General features: G+C 27.9%; 1 non-coding gene across 1 annotated transcript; it reads right to left on the bottom strand.

Annotated features, from left to right (window-relative positions):
- Positions 1–405: 405 nt before the first annotated feature.
- Positions 406–508, bottom strand: LOC150032669 (U6 spliceosomal RNA). The gene has a single exon (XR_016524955.1). It is a non-coding gene; the product is annotated as a U6 spliceosomal RNA (small nuclear RNA).
- Between the last annotated feature and the right edge of the window lie 8,109 nt (positions 509–8,617).

Below are 8,617 nucleotides of genomic sequence, written 5' to 3'. Positions count from 1 at the left end.
TGAAACTTAATTTAAGGTATAAATTGATGTAATTATTAAAATTTGAAGGTTAATTTTAGTCAGAACAAATTATTAGATTACTATGTTGGTGGAAAATACCTCATTAATGGTTTGAAAAATACAATGCTATCAATTTTGTATAATTAAAGGTTCCTAAAAGCAAAAACAAAAAATGAATTTCAAAAAAAGATTTAAGGAAATGGATTGAAGGCCTAAATTCGTAAATGAAGAAAGAGCGCTTTTTACATTTATGTCCTTCTGTTTAATGCTGGCCGAACTTTTGAATTCAAGAAGTCTGGAGATGGACAGAGGGGTATAAGTGTAAAACAATGTCAGAAAACAGTCAACAGAGGAAGGGATATATTCGTAAATATAGGGAGGGAGTAGGGGGCAAAGATGGAAAAAAAAAATTTAGACCATTTCTCGATTTGTGCGTGTCATCCTTGCGCAGGGGCCATGCTAATCTTCTCTGTATCGTTCCAATTTTATCGGATGTCCCCGAAGGGACAGTTTTGGGAGGCTACTCTCCTTTATTTACAGTGTGAAGTGTTATCAAAACTAATCGATGTGGGACAAATGGCTGATTTCGAACGACAGCTGATTGACAATCCGACAGTTACTACTCTGATGACTAATAAGACTGTAGTGGATCGACACATCGAAAATTTGGCTCCTAGGAAGATGTGTTGTCGGTGTCGCTTCCTTTCCTTTCATTTAAATTATTTGTTTTATTTATTTTCTTTTTACTATTTATTGAGTTTATTATATATATATATATATATATATATTTTGAAAGAAGATAGTTTATTTATTTATTTATTTTGATATAGAAAGAAGATAGTTTATTACAATCAATTCTGAATGTTTAATTGTGATATTTATATTTATAAATATAGAGTAGGAATTTAACATCTAATTACAAGTTTAATAACGCAATTTTAATTGTTAGATCTATTTTGCCTATAAATGTTAGAAAAAATATTAATTTATATTCATCCATTTAAACCATAATCTAATAATTGTATTAATTAAAACCACGAGCTTTCGTAAGTGTATAAATTTATATCCTCATCCAAATTTTGTTCGAAAAATATCTCATAAAAAATTATAATTTTTATTAATTAAACTCTTAACTTTTCATCAGCTAATCAATTTAAACCATTCATTATAATTTTTTTAGAAATCATCAATACATAAATTACTAGGAAAAATACATTTTTGGTCCTTAGATTTTGGGTTTAGTTTCTAATTAGTTTTTAGGTTTCAAAATGTTACACGTTCAGTGTTTCAGCTTTGAGTTTTAATTTAGTTCCTAGGTTTTAAAATATTATAATTTTACCATTTGACGTTTAAATTTTGCTTCAATTTGGTCCCTATGTTTTGAGGTTTATGCTTTTAGTCTCAATTTTTCACTAAATACTCGATTCTGTCTTTTGAAGTTACATAAATTAAATTTCGTTAAAAGAATTATAATTAATTAAGTTTTACTATTTTTATCATTTTCAAAATTAAATTTAAAATTTCACTTCTAATTATTTTTAATTAATTAATAAAAATTGACGTCAATGATTGAAAGTAAGTGTTTAATGGAAAATTGAGGTTAAGAATGTAAAATCTTAAAATCTATAGACAAATTGAAATAAAATTCAAATCTCAAGCGTGAAATTGTAGTATGAAATTTAGAGACTAAATTGAAACAAAACTCAAAACTTAAGGACTAAATGTGAAACATTTTAAAACCTAGGGACTAAATAAAAATTAGAGCCAAAATCTAGAGATAAAAAAAGTATTATTCCTTAAATTATTTCACATGTATAAACTTCTTCAAATGTCTATATTACAAAGTGGACAATCATTTATTATGTTTTAAAGCTTATCCTACAAGATCAAAGATTACTTGGGAATACAATTTAACAAAAATTAGTTGTTTAATTATTTATAATTGCTCTAATTTCCCTACCTTCATATGACATTTGATTAGGTACTATTATTCATCACTCTAATTAATATTTCACATCAACATTATTTTCTATCATTAGGATAATAATCAGAATCAAAAGTTGTGAGACATATTTAAATTTCTTTTTAAAATTTAGAAATTAGATCAATACGATTGTCAACATCTACAAATTAAATTTGATTTTCTTTAATTGAGAACAAGTTTGATTGTGTTGAAAATTTCACTTTCTATTTTTCTAATTGATTCTTAATTAGTAGTTAATCATATGTTAGACCTCAAATTGCCAAACAAGTATGTTAAACAAAACCATATGTAAATAAATGATCCATTCTTCATTAACGCGTCATCTTCACTTCTATAAATTATATATAAAAATTTCAATGGTGATATTTGTTGCTATATTTTAAATTTAAGTTAAATTACAAGTTTAGTCTAAATATTTAAGAGGTTTATATATTAAAAAAATGTCCAATAATAAAATTATTAAAAGTTGATATTATGATATAAAATTGATTTATATATTTATTATGACATTACATTTAAAATTTTACATTTTAAGTTTAAGGACTATTAGATAATTTTTTTAAAAGTTATAGACTAAATAGATACACATTCAAACATTTAGGGACTAATCTTGTAAATTTGTCATTTAACCATAATTTATTAAATATTATTTTGATTGACAAGTAAGGTAATTTATTATTGTTGTTATTATTATTTTGTATAAATTGTATTGATACCGGAATATGATTCAATGGTTAATTCGTAGCAGAAATTTAATTATGCTGGCAAAGTAAGATTGATTGGTAGTAAAAATCGAACTATGCCCACACTACCTGAATCATGGCAACCCTCATCTACAATATAAAAGAGGTAAAACTTCTAACCAATTGACAAATTATCAAATCTCGCCCCTCTTGAACACCTCACATACACCACGTGTCTCCAAATATTAGGTCCAAGATATGTTAATCGAGACGGTGGTATAAATAGAGGGCACCCCACCTTTAAAAGAATGCTACAAATCTTTATTTGTGCGCAACTTGACACTACTTCAACCTACATTAACTTAAGTATCGAAACGTATTGGACATAACATTACATTAATGTGGGAAAATAGATCATAAAGATATAATCCCTCCATTATCTCTAACATTTAATATAGAAGTTAATATTCTTAAAAAAAAAAACAAATCAATGTATGATATGTTCAATAAATATGTTGATTGAAACACTTTCCATTCTTAATTGATTAGATGTTATACCTCACTAATTAAATTGATGTCTCCTTTTAAGGTTGGTTGCTGTTTGTTTTTCTTCTTCTTATTCCTAAACGAACATAGCTCAATCAGCTTGTGATATGTGTCAATCTTTCTACTCTTATCGTACTAAAAAAAGAGAAAAAATTAGGAAACTGACCTATTATATAACTAATATTTCACAAATGTTCTAAAATGCATAAATATGCTATAACTATATTTTAGCAACGTTTTGGATTGTCAAAGTGGACTCAACTCTGCAATAGTTGACATAACCTTCTATCCTAGAGGTGGGAGGTTTGATCTCCCATCTTCATAATTGTTGTACTAAAAAAAACATCATAGAACACTTTAACATTTTGATGATACTATCCCTCATCTTTTAATTTCATAATATTTTAAAATAAAAACAAAATATCATTTCTATATTTACTATTAATTATATAAAGATTTTATTTTTTTATATATCATTAATTACTTTAACTCTCATCAATAAATTTTCAAAATACAATTTAATTCTTTCCTTATTGACATAATTTTCAAATTTAATTTCGATTGATATCAATTTAATGGGGATATTTCAAATTAATGTTTCCTTCTTTTTAAGATATTTCATTTATTTTATTTTATATTCCTAGTTGAAAATCAATAATCTCTTTATTAAGATCTCAAGTACATGTTGAATATATATTGATAATATTGGAAAATACAAAATATACATCGCATGTACCATGCTTTATTTTTTTGGTGTGTTTACAAATATATTGGAAAATTCACATAAGTTGTTTAATGTATAAGATGATATATCGTACGAATTGTCTTGTGCATGCACTTCTCAAACATAACTTGCTTTATTTCTAAAGAATTCAAATATATAATGTTGTTTACATCAAATATACTTTATTTTCTCATTTAAAATTTCTTGCCGGTTCTTGCTTACATTTATGAGCCCAACATTTGTAGATTTTTGGAAAATCTTTCGTCACTTGTATAGGTTTGGAAGAAAAAACCGTTTTTAGGAAGTTCATAAATGCAAGAATTTTTCTTACCCGCTTCTTTTGGTTTGAATATATATATATATATTTTATAAAAAGTGAAAGGTAAGAAGAGTTGAAAAAAAGTAAATTAGGTCAGATTTTTGGGTAAAATACTAGTTCATTAGTTCATTAATGTAAAAACATTGGAAAATTTAAACAATTATGTAGTTAAATCTATTTATTTAGGCTATATTTGTAGAAAGAAAAAAAAAAGAAATGATATTTTTTAATTAAAAAAATGACTGATTTATAGCGTTAATAATGAAGGGCGATTTAATAATAATAAATATTAATAATTAATAATAATGAAGGATGATGGTGAACTTGAACAAGTGGATCAAATGAGATTTTGTTTTTCCGTTTTCTTTTAAAGAAATTTGACATTAGCATATTAACTAATTATCATTCCCAAATTTCATTCAAATTTCACATCATAATTAACATAATGTTAATTATGTTGAAATTTGAATGATGTGTTTTACAATTAATTAGGGAGCAAATCAATTTTTGTTGAAAGGAAAGTTTCTTATATATTGATCATAGCATGTTCATACCGTATTAAAGATTGAGAATGTATTATCTCAAAAAAAAAAAAAAAAAAAAAAAAAAAAAAAAAGAAGAAGAAGAAGAAGAAGAAGAAGAAAGGAAAGAAAGATTGAGAATGTAAATATGTCAAATACAAGAATTTTTTTTAACATAATATTATTTTAATAATTATTGACAAAATTAGAGTTAGACTAAAAGATTTGGTAAAAATAAAATAGCAAAATCGTGGACCTTATATACAATTGCAGAGTAAGCACCTAAGTCGTGGATGGAGTCCATGACTTCCTCATCGTTCACGTGAATTTGGCACACCCTGACACACAGACTATCACATGTACAGTTATGTACACATGTAGCGTTGACCAATAATCGCGAATTGAGTCCACGACTCCCCAACTCGTGTATCTGGTACATGACTTCGTGGCCCCAAGACCTACCCTACAACTTTCTCCCTCACTTTGTTCCCCATCTCAAGCATCTATTAACCAAATGCGAGCTACTAATGCACAAGCTTTGGAAATAGTGGGGCCACTGATACTACTACAAGTATGAGCTTATAAAAGATTTAAAATTATAGCACCACAAGTCCAGTTACAGACCCTAGATCATCGTCCACCCAGTGCCATATATTATTTTATTTACATATTTATTCCATTATCATTTTATGTAATAAGATAAATTAATTGTACTTTTTAAATTTTAAATGGAGTATTGTATTAGCTACGTCTGAATAGTCAGCAAATATATTACTAGTATATCGACAAATATTTGACCGACTGATGCACAATCAGGTAATAATTAAATATTTAAAAAGAAATGTTATTTCACACTAAATATTACATACGTTTTGGGTGAGTAATTATTCTTTTTTTTTTAGATTGTCATACACACAAGATATTTGATCATTATTGTTTGATTATTGTCGTGATAGTCAAGACATTTGGATGACCATTAGCGCTCTTCTATGCTTCCATATAGTAGAGTGATATAAACCAGATTGTGTATTGAGCAGTCCAGTGTGTGACAAATATGTGCTTGGATTGTTAGATAGTTATAAAAATGTAATTGATATATTTGGGCTATTAGTTTGTTAAGCCCATGTAACTAATTAATTCAAGGTCCACTCTTGTGGGTATGACCCATTTTATTATTTTAATAAAAAATGTGAGGACAATTCAAAAATTCTCTTGTTAATACATATATTTGAAATTTTTTTTCTATATACCACATTTTTTTTATTACTTTTAAAAATCACATTATTCTTGAATTTAACCCCAAAGACAAATTATAATATTCATCTTGAGCATAATTCACCTAGTTAAGTACTTCTATTCAACCAAAAAATTTAGTGTTAAAACTAAAAAAAAAAAAAAAAAATCATAACTTGTAGGTATGTTCCTATAACAAAATAGTTGAACTTTTACATTCATGCAAATAAATAAGCATTAAATTTAAAAATTTAAATAGTAATTTAAAATTGTCAACAGATTTTTATATATATATATATTTGTGTAATTTGCTCATCAAAGTATTATGATTATATTTTAAAAAATATTTTAGAACAACGAAACTTGTATTATAAAAATAATAATAATGGAGAGAGACAACTTGAAAATCAATGTAAGATCATGTTTAAAATTGTTTTTTTGTCTACCAAATATCATTGTCCTACGTCATTCAAAATTTTCAATTGAATAATGAGACTTAAGTATACCTTTTCGGACATACATATAGCGATGTCACGAGATCGGGTGGGACAAGGATGACTTCTTCGTCCCCATCTCCATTTTTATTCATATCAAGATGAAATCTTCTATTTTAATTTTGTAAAGATCGGAGTCAAGAATCTCTGGAAAAATTTGTGGAATTGAGTTTCCCATGAAAAATTATTCCCCATTCAATCTCTTTAGAAAATTATCCACTAAGAATCCTAATTTATATAGTTAATTCCTGAAAAAAAATTCTTAAACCTCTAAAATGAAACAAAATATAATGTCATATGAAGTTATTTAATTATTCATATATATGATTACATAGTATTAAAACTATTAGTTAGCTTAGTAGTAAATCTGCCTCCCAGTCCCTCTAGACCCATGTTTAAATCTCATTCATTACATTTACTTTTACTAAATTATATAAAATCTTCGTGAACAACATTTCTGAATCCGCCACTGACCATAGTCGTATATAATTTTTTTCCATTACATTTGTAAAAAAATTTCCCCCATTTTTAGGTTTTGCAAAGAAAATAGACATCTTTCCTTGTATGCCGCAATTATATATTTTTCTTTTGTTAATGATATGTGGAGTATGTGCAGCATGATTAGAAGTATTCAAAATGTGAAAAAAACCCATAATAAAACTTTTATTTTTTTTTTATTTTTTTTTTTTTTGTGTGTGGATGATTGCATCAATGAAAGGTTGTAACTCATTGTTTACATCAATGAAAGGTTGTAACTCATTGTTTGTAAAGAAGTAATGTCCCAAAACTTTCAAAAGAATTAAAGAGTAATCCAAAGTCGGTGGAGGCGCACTCAATGGCTAAGGAAATACCATCAAACAAGGCACCCCTTTTGTTAAACTCAATCGAGCTAACAATCCGTCTGGCCTTTTAGCCACAAGCATCGTATATCACTCTTCAAACAATAGCTCTCATCTCCACAATCTTTAATCTCTATCACATTAAAATTGAGATTTGAACGAGTTAAGAGGAGGAGGATATTAAGGGGCTAGATTCAATGTATTCAATTGAGTACCATCATCACATTTGTTCATAGTGAAGCGAGGAGGGTCGTTCCATCGAGGTCTCCCATCAACTTAAAAGATTTGACTCTATCCTAACTGTGGAGGGTGAAATTAAACCCAATTAATCAAATCAAATCAAAGGTAAATGAGCTGAGAAAATGTTTTAATTAGCTTGATTCATTTGAGTTAAGATGGTAAGCCGAGCTAAGAGAGCGAATCGAGATGGAAGATTGAGTTAAGAAAAGCAAGTTAAACTCGACAGATAGCTCGAGTTAGGAAGCCAAGTTGATAAACTTTTAGGTGGGTTTTTTTGCTATTTAAGAGCAAAGTGTGGTGAAGTATGCTTCTTAGCCGAGAAAAATAGTAATATATATATATATAAAAATAAAAATTTTAAAAAATAAATAAAGTTGCCAACCTCCCTTTAGAAAGGCTAGCCCGTGGAAGGTTGGCAGCCAAGCTGTGAAGCCCGACTAAAGAGAGAGGAAGGGGGGGTCAGCCGAGCTATCGACCCCCACCTTACGGGTTGGAAACTCAGTTGACCTCGAAAATGAGGCCAACTCCTTTAAAAAATTTATATCTATAAAAAAAAAGTACAAAAAAGGGGTTGGCATGCAACCCATATTCACTTTCAATTGAACTAACCCAAGTGAGGTAGGGAGTTTTGCATGACCTTTTAGCCATGCATTAGATTTTAAAGATGAAATAGTCCTCATACATGTGTTAAAAGTTAGCATTTAAAAGTTTCTTTTAAGATGGTTAATCTGGAGGCTAGTAAATTGCCAATTTCTGTTGACTATTTATATAATTCAACTATTTCGGTATTAAAAAGTATGATTACAATGAGAGTAACGATTGGTGAATCAAGAGTCATAATTCCATCCAAAAGTCGAGCACGTCAAGGGTTGAAATATGTAACGGTCCGAATAGTGATGATTCACGTGAGAAATGGATGAATTAATGATTAGTAATGACTTGGAAGCCGAAGAGATAAGCTAGATTCGATTATCACATGGACGACTTATATAATTCAAGAGGTACAGCTAAAAAGAGGTATGCTTTTTAACTCA

The sequence above is a fragment of the Benincasa hispida genome, chromosome 11 (genome assembly GCF_027475165.1).
Source record: "Benincasa hispida cultivar pf3 chromosome 11, pf3_genome.v1.1, whole genome shotgun sequence".
Classification (NCBI taxonomy): Eukaryota; Viridiplantae; Streptophyta; class Magnoliopsida; order Cucurbitales; family Cucurbitaceae; genus Benincasa; species Benincasa hispida.
This window is presented reverse-complemented; position numbering and strand designations above follow the sequence as displayed.